Source organism: Arachis ipaensis, chromosome B10 (assembly GCF_059453495.1).
Source record: "Arachis ipaensis isolate K30076 ecotype BB chromosome B10, ASM5945349v1, whole genome shotgun sequence".
Lineage (NCBI taxonomy): Eukaryota > Viridiplantae > Streptophyta > Magnoliopsida > Fabales > Fabaceae > Arachis > Arachis ipaensis.
In genome coordinates this window covers 42880739-42896123 of record NC_142435.1, presented here as the reverse complement: position 1 = coordinate 42896123, position 15385 = coordinate 42880739, and the positions used below count along the sequence as shown (strand labels likewise).

General features: G+C 39.1%; 1 non-coding gene across 1 annotated transcript; it reads left to right on the top strand.

Annotated features, from left to right (window-relative positions):
• Window positions 1-13825: 13825 nt before the first annotated feature.
• LOC148579842 (small nucleolar RNA R71) lies at window positions 13826-13933 on the top strand. Its single transcript, XR_015898877.1, has one exon. It is a non-coding gene; the product is annotated as a small nucleolar RNA R71 (small nucleolar RNA).
• Window positions 13934-15385: the final 1452 nt, after the last annotated feature.

The following is a 15385-nucleotide window of genomic DNA, read 5'->3' as shown; positions in this document are numbered from 1 at the left end:
TGTGAGTCCAACCATATCCTAGCTCTGTCTCTTACAGCAAAGGGGAAAAGCATAAGTCTGTAGACCTCGGGATCAACTCCATTGGTCTTAACAGTGTCACAGATTTACAAGAATTCAGATAAAAACTTATGAGGATCTTCCAATAGAAGTCCATGAAACTTGCAATTCTGCTGTATTAGAGAAACTAATTGAGGCTTAAGCTCAAAGTTGTTTGCTCCAATTGCAGGAATTGAGGTGCTTATTCCATAGAAGTTGGAAGTTGGTGCAGTAAAGTCACCAAGCATCTTCCTTGCATCTCCACCATTGTTCTCAGGTTCGGCTGCCATGTCTGCCTCTTTTTCGAAATTTTCTGTAAGGTCCTCTCCGGAGTGTTGTGCTTTAGCTTCTTTGACCTTCCTCTTCAGAGTCCTTTCATGTTCAGGATCAGCTTCAACAAGAATATCTTTATCCCTGTTCCTGCTCATATGAAAAAGAAGAGAACAAAGAGAGAAGAGCTCTATGTCACAGTATAGAGATTTCTTTATGTGTCAGAGGAAAAGAAGAATAGAAGAATGAGGTAGAGAGAATAAGAAGAATTCGAACACAGAGAGAGGGAGAGGGTTCGAATTATTAGATGAGTAGAAGAGAAATGTTAGTAAATAAATAAAATAAATAGAAAGAGATGAGAGAGAGGGTATTCGAATTTTAATAAGAGGAAAAAAATATTTTTATTTTTATTTAATTAATTAAGTTAGTTTCGAAAATTTAAAAAAGAAATACAAGAAAATAAAAAACTAAAACAATTAGTTAATTAAAAATATTTTTGAAAAAATGGTTAGTGATTTTTGAAAATTAGAAGTGGAAAAGTAGTTAAGTGGTTTTGAAAAAGATAAGAAATAGTAAACTTTTTAAAATTAAAACAAACAAGTCAAGTAGTTAGTTGAAAAAGATTTAAAAATAAATTTTGAAAAGATAAGAAGTTAGAAAAAGATTTTGAAATTAAAATTTTAAAAAGATATGATTGAAATTTATTTTGAAAAAGAATTGAAAAAGAAATTAAAAAGATTTGATTTTTAAAATTAAAGTTGATGACTTGACTAACAAGAAACTAAAAGATATGATTCTAGAATTTAGAGATTGAACCTTTCTTAACAAGAAAGTAACAAACTTGAAATTTTTGAATCAAAACATTAATTGTTAGCAAGGATTTTCAAAAATATGAAATAAAATTAAGAAAAATATTTTGAAAAATTAGTTTTAAAATTTTCGAAAACATTAAAAGAAAAATGGAAAAGATTTTGAAAAATTTTAAGAATGAAATTCGAAAATCATAAAAAAAATGAAAAAGAATTGATTTTGAAAAAGATTTGAAAAGATAAAGTTTTTAAATTGAAATTTTTGACTTGACTAACAAGAAACAACTAAATTTTATAAATTTTTGACCAAGTCAACTCAAAATTTCGAAAATTATGAGAAGAATAAGGAAAAGATATTTTTTTACTTTTGAATTTTTAATGAGGAGAGAGAAAAACAACAAAATGAAACAAAACATAAAAATTTAAGATCAAAACAAATAATGTATGCAAGAACACTTTGAATATCAAGATGAACACCAAGAACACTTTGAAGATCATGATGAACATCAAGAACATATTTTTAAAAATTTTTAAGAAAAGAAAGACATGCAAGACACCAAACTTAAGAACTTTTGTACTAGGGACACTAACAATTTGAAAATGCATATGAAAAATAAGAAAAGACACAAAACAAGAAAATGTAAAGATCAAACAAAGAAAATCATCAAGAATAACTTGAAGATCATGAAGAACATAATGCATGAATTTTCGAAAATTAAAAAAAAATTAAATTAAAAAAATTGCAGTTGACACCAAACTTAAAATTTGACACAAGACTTAAACAAGAAACACAAAAATTTTTTTGGTTTTTATGATTTTATTAAACTTTTTGTATTTTTTTTGAAATTATTTTGGAAAAAGAAAATAAAGAAATTCAAAATTTTTAATAAGAATTCCAGGATTCATGCAATGTTAGTCTATAGCTTCGGTCCAAAAGAATTAGACATGGCCAAATGGCCAGCCAAGCTTTAGCACAGAATTATAAATGAGAATCCAAAGGCTCCTCTAATAGCTACAATGATAAGTGGAAGCTTCGGTCCAAAAGAATTAGACATGGCTTAATAGCCAGCCAAGCTTCAACATATCATCATAGAGCTCTAAGGTGGAATTCATTCTTAAAATTTTTAAAGAACATTTTTTTCGAAAACTTTTTTTTGAACTATTTTTAAAAACTTTTTGAAAAGAAAATAAAGGTTGAAACAAGAAAGAAGGTTACCTAATCTAAGCAACAAGATGAACCGTCAGTTGTTCAAACTCGAACAATCCTCGGCAACGGCACGAAAAACTTGGTGCACGAAATTATGATCACACTTTTCACAACTCTAGTACAACTAACCAGTAAGTGCACTGGGTCGTCCAAGTAATAAAACCTTATGCGAGTAAGGGTCGATCCCACGGAGATTTTCGGCTTGAAGCAAGCTATGGTCATCCTGTAAATCTTAGTCAGGCGGATTCAATTGGTTATGAGTTTTGATAATTGAAATATAAATAAAACGTAAATTAAAATAAAGATACTTATGTAATTCATTTGTGGGAATTTCAGATAAGTGTTTGGAGATGCTTTGTTGCTTTTGAACCTCTGCTTTCCTATTGTCTTCATCCAATCATGCGTGCTCCCTTCCATGGCAAGCTGTATGTTGGTGGATCACCGTTGTCAATGGCTACCATCCGTCCTCTCAGTGAAAATGGTCCAGGCACGGCTTCTGTACAGCTAATCATCTGTCGGATCTCTCGTCTCAGATGAAAAATACCCAGCACAGCTACCGCACAGCTAATCATCTGTCGGTTCTCACTTGTGTCGGAATAGGATCTCTCTATCCTTTTGCACACTGTCACTGCGCCCAACATTCGTGAGTTTGAAGCTCGTTTGTTCTAGCCTTTACCACGAAGGTTCTGATCTCTGTGAGTTCGACTGCTTTGTTGTCAGGAGATGCAAGTCAAAGTCACAAACTAGAGGCCTAAGAGATTATACTCCAGCTGTCGTCCAATGACTACGTTGAACATCATGTAGACCGCTTGTGGTTGTCAGGCACGCGGATCTTGGCTAAGCGAGTAATGAAGATAGTGGGTGATTGTCACAGGTCACCCCTTCATTCTGACTTAACTGAATTAAGAATGAGAGTGTATCTTGGAGAAGAGACATGCGTGAATTGAAAGAGAAACAATAGTACTTTCATTAATTCATGAAGAACAGCAGAGCTCCGCACCTTAATCTATTTGGTGTAGAAACTCCACCGTAGAAAATACATAAGAAAAAATTGTCTTGGCATGGCCGTGTGGCCAGCCTCCCAATGTGAAAAATGGCATAAGATCCGATTACAATAGTAAAAAGTGCTATTTATACTAAACTAGTTACTAAGGATTACAGAAAATAAGTAACTAAGTGCAGATAGTGCAGAAATCCACTTTCGGGGCCCACTTGGTGTCTGCTTGGTCTGAGCATTGAGCTTTACATGTGCATAGGCCTTTTCTAGAGTTAAACACCAGCTTGGATGCCAGTTTGGGCGTTTAACTCCAGTTCTGGTGCCAGTTTCGACGTTTTATGCCAAAAAAGGGTCTCTGGCTGGCGTTGAACGCCAGTTTGGGCCATCAAATCTCGGGCAAAGTATAAACTATTAAACATTGCTAGAAAACCCAAGATGTTAGCTTTCCAGCCCAATTAAGAACGCGCTAATTGGACTTCTGTAGCTCCAGAAAAACGCGTTTGAGTGCAGGGAGGTCAGAATCTAGCAGCATCTGCAGTCCTTTCTCAGCCTCTGAATAAGATTTTTGCTCAGGTCCCTCAATTTCAGCCAGAAAATACTTAAAATTATAGAAAAACACACAAACTCATAGTAAAGTCTAGAAATGTGATTTTTACATAAAAACTAATAAAAATATAATAAAAAGTAACTAAAACATACTAAAAACTACCTAAAAACAATGCTAAAAAGTGTATAAATTATATGCTCATCATCCGACCTCACCAAAGTGTTCGACACCATCAGAAAGCATGGTATGCGATTTAATCCCGCAAAGTGCACCTTCGCGGTAGAGGCTGGCAAATTCTTAGGCTTCATGCTCACCCAAAGAGGAATCGAGGCAAATCCAGATAAATGTCAGGCTATACTCAACATGAAAAGTCCAACTTGTGTCAAAGAGGTACAATAGCTCAACGGCAGACTGGCAGCTCTGTCCAAATTTCTGGCCGGATCAGCCATAAGATCCCTCTCCTTTTACGCAACATTAAGGAAGGAAAAGAGGTTTGAATGGACAGTAGAATGCGAGCAAGCGTTCCAAGATTTCAAAAAATTCTTGGGGCAACTACCCATTCTTACCCGACCACGGGAAGGAGAAGTACTCATATTATACCTCGCAGTGGGAAGTTGGGCAATAGCCTCAGCACTAGTCAGAGAAGACGAAAATGGGCAACAACCCATCTACTTTATCAGCAAGGCTCTCCAAGGGGCCGAACTAAACTATCAAAAGATAGAAAAGTTCGCCTACGCCCTCATACTCACTTCTCGGCGACTCTGCCCATACTTCCAAGCTCACACTATCAAGGTTCAGACCAACCAGCCCATAAAAGGCATCCTACAAAAAATAGATTTAGCAGGAAGAATCATAACGTGGGCAATCGAATTATCCGAATTCGGTCTTCGATGTGAAGCTCGGATAGCCATCAAATCATAGTACCTGGCCGACTTCATTGTAGAATACACTGACACCCCGGGAACCCCCACAAAATAGAATATCTACGTGGACGGCTCTTCAAACAAAACCGGGAGTGGCACAGGTGTAATTATAGAAATTGATCAGGGAACCCAAATCAAGCTCTCACTAAAGTTCGAATTCCCTGCTTCAAATAATCAAGCTGAGTATGAGGCACTACTAGCTGGTTTGAGGCTGGCTAGGGAGGTAGGAGTTCAAAAGCTTGTCATCTTCAGCGATTCACATGTAGTTACCTCACAAATAGAAGGAAGCTACCAAGCTAAGGACCCCACCATGAAAAAATATATGGATAAGACCAGAGACCAGCTCGGACAATTCGGGGAATATGAGGTCCAACATATACCTCGAGAACAGAACGCTCGAGATGATGCACTCTCAAAACTAGTCAGCACCAAACCAGGGGGCAATAACAGAAGCCTCATCCATGAAACATTGCCAAGTCCATCGATCTCGGGAGAAGAAAAGGTCCTAACCATATCAGGTCGGGATCAAGGATGGATGGCTCCCATAATCAACTACCTCAAATCAGAGATACTTTCCACAGATAAGAAGGAGGCAAAAAGGCTAATACGAGAGGCACAGTACTACACCATAGTGGGCGACATCTTATATAGGAGAGGGATCTCAACACCCCTCCTAAAATATTTGCCGACCTCCAATACAAGGGAAGTCTTGGAGGAAGTACATGGTGGCATGTGTGGCAACCACCTGGGGGCACGAGCCCTTTCTAAAATGGTACTCCGAGCCGGTTTCTTCTGGCCAACCTTGGAAAAAGAAGTAACAGAGTTCATCAAAACATGCCCACCATGCCAGAAGCATGCTAACTTCCATATCACTCCACCAGAGGAGCTCATTAGTGTTACGTCACCCTGGCCATTCGCAAAATAGGGGCTCGACCTCCTTGGACCCTTCCCCCAGGGGTCAGGACAAGTCAAATTTCTCATTGTGGGAATAGACTATTTCACAAAGTGGATTGAGGCAGAGCCCTTAGCTAATGCTACCACCCAAAGAAGTCAGAAATTTCTATATAGGAACATTATCACAAGGTTTGGGGTCCCTTACTCCATCACCACAGATAATGGCACTCAGCTCACGGACATAGGTTTTAGAAATTTGGTAGCTGACTTGAAAATAAAGCACCAATTTACATCTATAGAACACCCACAAGCCAACGGACAGGCAGAAGCTGCCAATAAAGTCATACTGGCTGGGTTAAAAAGGAGACTACGGGACGCGAAGGGAGCTTGGGCTGAAGAGCTCCCACAAGTCCTATGGGCATATCGGACAACTACACATTCCACCACAGGAGAATCACCCTTTCGACTCACTTACGGGATGGAGACAATGATCCCATTGGAAATAGAAGAAAAATCTCCTAGAATGATCTTCTACAATGAAGAGGCCAACTCATAAATTCAAAAAGAGGAGCTCGACCTACTTCCAGAAGTTCGAGAAAGAGCTCGGATTAGGGAGGAAGCATTAAAGCGTCGAATAGCTCTAAAGTATAACCAGAAGGTAGTCCAACGAAGCTTCACCACCAATGATCTCATCTTAATCCGAAATGACATCAGAGCAGGTCGATCAGGAGAAGGAAAGCTAGCAGCTAACTGGAAAGGACCCTACCGAGTTGTCGAAGTACTAGGGAAAGGTTACTACAAGGTGTCTGACCTCGAAGGACGAGAGCTACCAAGGTCATGGCATGCCTGTAACCTAAGAAGGTACTATAGTTAGAAAATAATAAAAAAGGATCTTAGGTTAAGGTGACTCTTTTTCCTGAAAAGGTTTTTTAATGAGGCGCCAAGCCAAGATCTACAAAATTGCCCGACTTAGAAGGGTAAGCACTCATATGTATATATTCCTGTTTATATTCCTATTTGAATAAAGTTTTTCAGATTTCCTAAAAAGTTTTCTACCAAGACGCATTAATCTAATCTCACAAAAATGCAAAAATTCATCGACCGATTATAAAGAAGTCGGCAAGGTGAAAACCAAATTCATCGACCGATTATTAAGAAGTCAGTAAGGTGAAAAACCAAATTCATCGACCGATTATAAAGAAGTCGGCAAGGTGAAAGCGGACGAGATAGATTAATGCAAGAAGTTATAAAAAGTAATCCATAGAAAGCGGCCTGACGAGGTCTGACTAAAAATGGATTACTAAAAATAACTTAAGAAGGCCCGACAAAGAAGTCGGACCAATGAAAGGATCACTAAAAAGGGACGAAGGCATCTTGCAAAGGCCAAAGAAAGGCCAGAAATGCTTTGCTGACAGGTACGAAGTCATGAAAAAAGACACTACTTAAAAAGCAAACGCACAAAACCAAAGGAAGGGCTAAAAAGTCGTCCAACTAAACTATAAAGAAAAGGTTTCCCTTGGAACACTACCTAAAAAGTTGTTGAAATGTGACTGAAAAGCTCAGACAAAGAGATCGCGGAATCAAAGAAGCCCAGGAACGACCTCTGGTGCACGAAATTGTGATGTCCAGGCTCAAACAAATCCTGGTAATGGCTCCAAAGCTTGGTGCTTTGATCTTAATTCATAATTGTCACAACTTCGATACAACTAACCAGCAAGTGCACTGGGTCGTCCAAGTAATACCTTACGTGAGTAAGGGTCGAATCCCACGGAGATTGTTGGTATGAAGCAAGCTATGGTCACCTTGCAAATCTCAGTCAGGCGGATTTAAACATGATACTTTATTAAATTAAAATAAACAAAAAAAAGGGATAGAGATACTTATGTAGATTCATTGGCAGGGATTTCAGATAAGCGAATGGAGATACTTTTCGTTCCTCTGAACCTCTGCTTTCCTGCTATCTTCCTCCAATCAGTCTTACTCCTTTCCATGGCTGGCTGTATGCAAGGGCATCACCGTTGTCAGTGGCTACATCCCCTCCTCTCAGTGAATCATATGCTCACGCACCCTGTCACGGCACGGCTATTCATCTGTCGGTTCTCGATCATGCTGGAATAGGATTCACCCTCCTTTTGCGTCTGTCACTAACGCCCAACAATCGCGAGTTTGAAGCTCGTCACAGTCATTCAATCATTGAATCCTACTCAGAATACCACAGACAAGGTTTAGACCTTCCGGATTCTCTTGAATGCCGCCATCATTCTAGCTTACGCCACGAAGATTCCAGTTAGGAGATCTAAGAGATACTCATTCTAGCTTAATTCATGTCGAACAGAAGTGTTTGTCAGGCACGCGTTCATAAGGGAGAAGGATGATGAGCGTCACACATAATCATCACCTTCATCACGTTCTTGGGTACGAATGGATATCTTAGAGGCGAAATAAGAAGAATTGAATAGAAAACAGTAGTACTTTGCATTAATCTTTGAGGAACAGCAGAGCTCCACACCTTAATCTATGGAGTGTAGAAACTCTACCGTTGAAAATACATAAGTGAAGGTCCAGGCATGGCCGAGATAGCCAGCCCCCTTGATCTAAGAACAATGCGTTCAAAGATGATCCTAAGATCCTAAGATGATCAAAAGATGCCTAATACAATAGTAAAAGGTCCTATTTATAATAAACTAGTCACTAGGGTTTACATGAGTAAGTAATTGATGCATAAATCCACTTCCGGGGCCCACTTGGTGTGTGTTTGGGCTGAGCTTAAGTGTAGCACGTGCAGAGGCCATTTGTGGAGTTGAACGCCAGTTTCTGTGCCAGTTTGGGCGTTCAACTCTGGTTTTGGATCCTTTTCTGGCGCTGGACGCCAGATTTGGGCAGAAGGCTGGCGTTGAACACCAGTTTACGTCATCAATTCTTGGCCAAAGTATGGACTATTATATATTGCTGGAAATCCTTGGATGTCTACTTTCCAACGCAATTGGAAGCGTGCCATTTCGAGTTCTGTAGCTCCAGAAAATCCACTTTGAGTGCAGGGAGGTCAGAATCCAACAGCATCAGCAGTCCTTTTTCAACCTCTGAATCTGATTTCTGCTCAAGTCCCTCAATTTCAGCCAGAAAATACCTGAAATTACAGAAAAACACACAAACTCATAGTAAAGTCCAGAAATGTGAATTTAACATAAAAACTAATGAAAACATCCCTAAAAGTAACTAGATCCTACTAAAAACATACTAAAAACAATGCCAAAAAGCGTATAAATTATCCGCTCATCACAACACCAAACTTAAATTGTTGCTTGTCCCCAAGCAACTGAAAATCAAATAGGATAAAAAGAAGAGAATATACTATAAATTCCAAACTATCAATGAAACATAGCTTCAATCACATGAGCGGGACTTATAGCTTTTTGCCTCTTGAATAGTTTTGGCATCTCACTTTATCCATTGAAGTTCAGAATGATTGGCTTCTATAGGAACTTCAGATTTCGAATAGTGTTATTGACTCTCCTAGTTCAGTATGATGATTCTTGAACACAGCTTCTTTATGAGTCTTGGCCGTGGCCCTAAGCACTTTGTTTTCCAGTATTACCACCGGATACATAAATGCCACAGACACATAATTGGGTGAACCTTTTCAGATTGTGACTCAGCTTTGCTAAAGTCCCCAATTAGAGGTGTCCAGGGTTCTTAAGCACACTCTTTTTTTGCTTTGGACCTTGACTTTAACCGCTCAGTCTCAAGTTTTCACTTGACACCTACACGCCACAAGCACATGGTTAGGGACAGCTTGGTTTAGCCGCTTAGACCAGGATTTTATTCCTTTAGGCCCTCCTATCCACTGATGCTCAAAGCCTTGGGATCCTTTTTATTTGCCCTTGCCTTTTGGTTTTAAGGGTTATTGGCTTTTTCTGCTTGCTTTTTCTTTTTCTTTCTATTTTTTTTCTGCAAGCTTTGTTTTTTTTTTTGCTGCTTTTTCTTGCTTCAAGAATCATTTTTATGATTTTTCAGATTATCAAATAACATGTCTCCTAGTCATCATTCTTTCAAGAGCCAACATATTTAACATTCTTAAACAACAACTTTAAAAGACATATGCACTGTTCAAGCATACATTCAGAAAACAAGAAGCATTGTCACCACATCAATATAATTAAGCTAAGTTCAAGGATAAATTCGAAACTCATGTACTTCTTGTTCTTTTGAATTAAAACAGTTTTTATTTAAGAGAGGTGATGGATTCATAGGACATTCATATCTTTAAGACAAAGTTACTAACTACTAATGATCATGTAGTGAAGACACAAACATAGATAAGCACATAACATAGAAAATGAAAAACAGAAGAAAGAAGAACAAGGAATGAATCCACCTTAGTGATGGTGGCATTTCCTTCTTGAGGAACCAATGATGTCCTTGAGCTCTTCTATGTCTCTTCCTTGTCTTTGTTGCTCCTCCCTCATTGCTTTTTGATCTTCTCTTATTTCATGAAGCATGATGGAGTGCTCTTGATGTTCCACCCTTAGTTGTCCCATATTGGAACTCAATTCTTCTAGGGAGGTGTTGATGTGCTCCCAATAGTTTTGTGGAGGAAAGTGCATTTGAGGCATTTCCGGAATCTCATGGTGATGAGCTTCTTGCACCTCTTGAGCTCCATGACTGGGCTCTCTTGCTTGCTCCATCTTTTTCTTAGTGATGGGCTTGTCCTCTTTAATGAGGATATCTCCCTCTATGTCAATCCCAGCTGAATTGCATAGGTGGCAAATGAGGTGAGGAAAGGCTAACCTTGCCATGGTGGAGGACTTGTCAGCCACCTTGTAGAGTTCTTGAGGTATGATCTCATGAACTTCCACCTCTTCTCCAATCATGATGCTATGGATCATGATGGCCCGGTCTATAGTAACTTCAGACCAGTTGCTAGTGGGAATGATTGAGCATTGAATAAACTCCAACCATCCTCTAGCTATAAGCTTGAGGTCCAATCTTCTTAGTTGAACCGGCTTGCCTTTGGAGTCAATCTTCCATTGAGCTCCTTCTACACATATGTCCATAAGGACTTGGTCCAACCTTTGATCAAAGTTGACTCTCCTTGTGTAGGGGCGTGCGTTCTCTTCCATGTATGGCAAGTTGAACGCCAACCTCACATTCTCCGGACTAAAATCTAAGTATTTCCCCCGAACCATTGTAACATAGTTCTTTGGATCCGGGTTCTTACTTTGATCATGGTTCTTGGTGATCCATGCATTGGCATAGAACTCTTGAACCATTAAGATGCCGACTTGTTGGATGGGATTTGTTAGAACTTCCCAACCTCTTCTTTGAATTACATGTCGGATCTCCGAATACTCATTTCTTTTGAGTTTAAAAGGGACCTCCGGGATCACCTTTTTCTTGGCCACAACATCATAGAAGTGGTCTTGATGGGCTTTGGAGATGAATCTTTCCATCTCCCATGACTCGGATGTGGAAGCTTTTGTCTTCCCTTTCCCTCTTCTAGAGGGTTCTCCGGTCTTAGATGCCATCAATGGTAATGGAAAAACAAAAAAGCTATGCTTTTACCACACCAAACTTAGAATATTGCTCGCCCTCGAGCAATAAACAAAAGGATAGATGAAGAAGAAGAAGAAATGGAGGAGAGGGAGAGGGTGATGTGGTTCGGCCAAGAAGGGTATAGAGGGGTTGTGTTGTGTGAATTTTATGAAGAATGGGGGGCTTTATATAGGGAAGGGAAGGGGGGGAGGTTTCGGCCATATGGGTGGGTTTGGGTGGGAAATTGGTTTTGAATTTTGAAGGTAGGTGGAGTTTATGAGGTAGGTTTATTGGGAAGAGTGGGTGGATGTGAGTGGTGAAGGTTTAGTGGGGAAGAGAGATTGATGTGATTGGTGAGGGGTTTTTAGGGAAGAGTGTTTATGGGGTTGTGTGAAAGAGAGTGGTGAGAAGAAATGAGTGGAGGTAGGTGGGGATCCTGTGGGGTCCACAGATCCTGAGTGGATCCTGTGGGGTCCACAGATCCTGAGGTGTTCAAGGATTTACATCCCTGCACCCATTAGGCATGTAAAAATGCCTTTGTACCCAACTCTGGGCGTTCAACACCAGGTTGGTGGCCATTTTGGGCGTTCAACGCCTATATGTGTGCCATTTCTGGCGTTGAACGCCAGAGCCATGCCTGTTCTGGCGTTCAGCGCCCAGAAACTGCCCATTTTGGGCGTTCAGCGCCAGAACCATGCTCTGTTCTAGCGCTGAACGCCAGACAGATGCTCCTCCAGGGTGTGATTTTTCTTCTGCTGTTTTTGATTCCGTTTTCAATTTTTCTATTTATTTTGTGACTCCACATGATCATGAACCTAAGAAAACATGAAAAACAATAAAAATAAGAGTTAGATAAACATTGGGTTGCCTCCCAACAAGCGCTTCTTTAATGTCAATAGCTTGACAGTGGGCTCTCATGGAGCCTCACAGATGTGCAGAGTTTTGTTGAAACTCTCCAACACCAAACTTAGAGTTTGGATATGGGAGTTCAACACCAAACTTAGAGTTTGGTTGTGGCTTCCCAACACCAAACTTAGAGTTTGACTGTGGGGGCTCTGGTTGACTCTGCTTTGAGAGAAGCTTTTCAAGCTTCCTCTCCATGGTTGCAGAGGGAGATCCTTGAGTTTTGAATACAAGGGAGTTCTCATTCCATTGAAGGACTATTTCACCTCTGTCAACATCAATCACAGCTCTTGCTGTGGCCAGGAAAGGTCTTCCTAGGATGATGGATTCATCCTCTTCCTTTCCAGTATCCAGGACTATGAAATCAGTAGGTATGTAAAGGCCCTCAACCTTTACTAATACATCTTCTACTTGTCCATAAGCCTGTCTTCTTGAGCTGTCTGCCATCTCTAGTGAGATTTTAGCAGCTTGCACCCCATAGATTCCCAGTTTCTCTATTACAGAGAGGGGCATGAGGTTTATTCCTGAACCAAGGTCACACAGAGCCTTAAAGATCATGGTGCCTATGGTACAAGGGATTATGAACTTTCCAGGATCCTGTCTCTTCTGAGGCAATGTCAGTTGATCCAGATCACTTAGTTCATTGATGAACAAGGGAGGTTCAACTTCCCAAGCATCAATGCCAAACAATTTGGCATTCAGCTTCATGATTGCACCAAGAAACTTGGCAGTTTGCTCTTCAGTAACATCCTCGTTCTCTTTAGAAGAGGAATATTCATCAGAGCTCATGAAGGGCATAAGGAGGTTCAATGGAAGCTCTATGGTCTCTAGATGAGCCTCAGAGTCCTTTGGTTCCCCAGAGGGAAGCTCCTTATTGATCACTGGACGTCCCAGGAGGTCTTCCTCCTTGGGATTCACGTCCTCTCCTCTCCTCACAGGTTCGGCCATGGCGCTTATGTCAATGGCCTTGCACTCTCCTTTTGGGTTCTCTTCTGTATTGCTTGGGAGAGTACTAGGAGGGATTTCAGTGATCCTTTTACTCAGCTGGCCCACTTGTGCTTCCAAATTTCTAATGGAAGACCTTGTTTCATTCATGAAACTTACAGTGGCCTTAGATAGATCAGAGACTAGATTTGCTAAATTAGAAGCGTTTTGTCCAGAGTTCTCTGTCTGTTGCTGAGTTGATGATGGAAAAGGTTTGCTATTGCTAAACCTGTTTCTTCCACCATTGTTAAAGCCTTGTTGAGGCTTCTGATCCTTCCATGAGAAATTTGGATGATTTCTCCATGTTGAGTTATAGGTGTTTCCATAAGGTTCACCTAAATAATTTACCTCTGCTATTGCAGGGTTCTCAGGATCATAGGCTTCTTCTTCAGAAGATGCCTCTTGAGTACTGTTGGATGCAGCTTGCATTCCATGCAGACTCTGAGAAATCATATTGACTTGCTGAGTCAATATTTTGTTCTGAGCCAATATGGCATTCAGAGTATCAACCTCAAGAACTCCCTTCTTTATAGGCGTCCCATTGATTACAGGATTCCTTTCAGAAGTGTACATGAACTGGTTATTAGCAACCATGTCAATGAGTTCTTGAGCTTCTGCAGGCATTTTCTTTAGGTGAATGGATCCACCTGCAGAAGTGTCCAGTGACATCTTTGATAGCTCAGATAAACCATCATAGAATATATCCAGGATGGTCCATTCTGAAAGCATGTCAGAAGGACACTTTTTGGTCAACTGTTTGTATCTTTCCCAAGCTTCATAGAGAGATTCACCTTCTTTCTGTCTGAAGGTTTGAACATCAGCTCTAAGCTTGCTCAGCTTTTGAGGAGAAAAGTACTTGGCTAAGAAAGCCGTGACCAGCTTATCCCAAGAGTTCAGGCTGTCTTTAGGTTGAGAATCCAACCATAATCTAGCTCTGTCTCTTACAGCAAAAGGGAAAAGCATGAGCCTGTAGACTTCAGGATCTACTCCATTAGTCTTAACAGTATCACATATCTGCAAGAATTCAGTTAAGAACTGAAAAGGATCTTCAGATGGAAGTCCATGAAACTTGCAGTTCTGCTGCATCAGAGAAACTAATTGAGGTTTCAGCTCAAAGTTGTTTGCTCCAATGGCAGGAATGGAGATGCTTCTTCCATGTAAATTGGAATTAGGTGCAGTAAAGTCACCAAGCATCCTCCTTGCATTATTATTATTTTCGGCTGCCATATCCTCTGCCTGTTCGAAAATTTCTGAAAGGTTATCTCTGGATTGTTGTATTTTAGCTTCTCTTAATTTTCTCTTCAGAGTCCTTTCAGGTTCTGGATCTGCTTCCACAAGAATGTTCTTATCCTTGCTCCTGCTCATATGACAAAGAAGAAGGCATAGAAAAATAATAATAATAATAGAGATCCTTTATACCACAGTATAGGGATCCCTTTGTGAGTGAAAGAGAAGGGGGAGACAAAGAATGTGATATAATGGAAGAAACACAACTGTGAGGAGGCTAGAGATGTGAGATGAGATGTTAGGATATGAATGAATAAATAGAATAAGATGGGAGAGAGAGAATTTTCGAAAATATTTTGGAAAAGGAGTTAGTGATTTTTGAAAATGGTTTTTGAAAATTGTTAGTATTTTTCGAAAATTAAGTTTTAAAAATTAAAATAATTAATAAATTAAAAAGAAATTTTGAAAAAGGGGAGAGATATTTTCGAAAATGAGAGGGAGAGAGTTAGTTAGGTGGTTTTGAAAAAGTTAAGAAACAAACAAAAAGTTTGTTAGTTAGTTGAAACAAATTTTGAAAACCAATTTTGAAAAGATAAGTAGTTAGGAGGTTAGGAAAGATATTTTGAAAAGATATTTTTGAAAAAGATAAGATAAGAAGATATTTTTGAAAAGATATGATTGAAGTTAGTTTTGAAAAAGATTTGATTTTTAAAATCTTAATTAATGACTTGATTCATAAGAAATCACAAGATATGATTCTAGAACTTAAAGTTTGAATCTTTCTTAACAAGCAAGTAACAAACTTCAAATTTTTGAATCAAAACATTAATTGTTTATGTTATTTTCGAAAATTTGGTGTAAAAATAAGAAGAAGATTTTTGAAAAATATTTTTGGAATTTTCGAAAATAACTAAGAATTTTGAAAAAGATTTGATTTTTGAAAAAGATTTTGAAAAAGATAAGATTTTCAAATTGAAAATTTGATTTGACTCATAAGAAACAACTTGATTTTAAAAATTTTTGAAAAAGTCAATCCAAATTTTCGAATTTGATGAG